Here is an 852-nt window from a genome sequence, read left to right on the forward strand (position 1 = left end):
CGTTCTACATGCAACAGAGCTTGAATGTGTATCTCTTAGATTCCCCAACAGAATCTTTGTGGTATAAGCTAGATAGATGGCGGCATTTATGAGGATCCGGAAAGTCTCACCTTGTCTGTGGTATTCCGAGTAGGATCCTGGGAATCCGGAAAGTTTAACCTTGTCTGTGGTATTCCGAGTAGGATTCCGGTAATGAATGACTGTGGCGTGCTTCAAACTTGTAACCTGCTGGGCGTTAGTGACAGACGCAAAAGAGGGATTCTATTCCAGTAGGGGAGGGAACCAACTGATGATTAGCCGTACTGTGACAGAGTGCGTGAGCATTAGTTTTCACTGCGAGGATGGGATGTAGCCATCAGCCATGGGTGATGCCTCCAGACTGGTTAGCTGTGCGAGTGACAGCCGCACAGGATATTTCCCCGAGAGGAAGAAAGTAGCCACAGTTGATGGTGAACCCCTATACAAAGCTTGCCATGGAAAGGAGTAAGAAGGATTGAATAGAAGCAGTAGGAGAGCAGGCGTCCTTGGGCTCTACAGCATCTCCATCCGCTTATCTGAAATTCCTACCAATGAATCTGCATAAGTATTCTATCCCTTTTATTATTCCTTTTTTATTTATTTATTCCAATAATCACAATTACCCTTTAATCTCCCTAACTAAGACTTACAAGGTGACCATAGCTTGCTTCATACCAACAATCTCTGTGGATTCGACCCTTACTCACGTAAGGTTTATTACTTGGACGACCCAGTACACTTGCTGGTTAGTTGAACGGAGTTGTGAGAATAAACAGTGCCCTAAGAGTAAATATATGCTAAAGCTCAAAAGATAGAAATCACAATTTCGTCCAC

The sequence above is a fragment of the Arachis duranensis genome, chromosome 2 (assembly GCF_000817695.3).
Source record: "Arachis duranensis cultivar V14167 chromosome 2, aradu.V14167.gnm2.J7QH, whole genome shotgun sequence".
Classification (NCBI taxonomy): Eukaryota; Viridiplantae; Streptophyta; class Magnoliopsida; order Fabales; family Fabaceae; genus Arachis; species Arachis duranensis.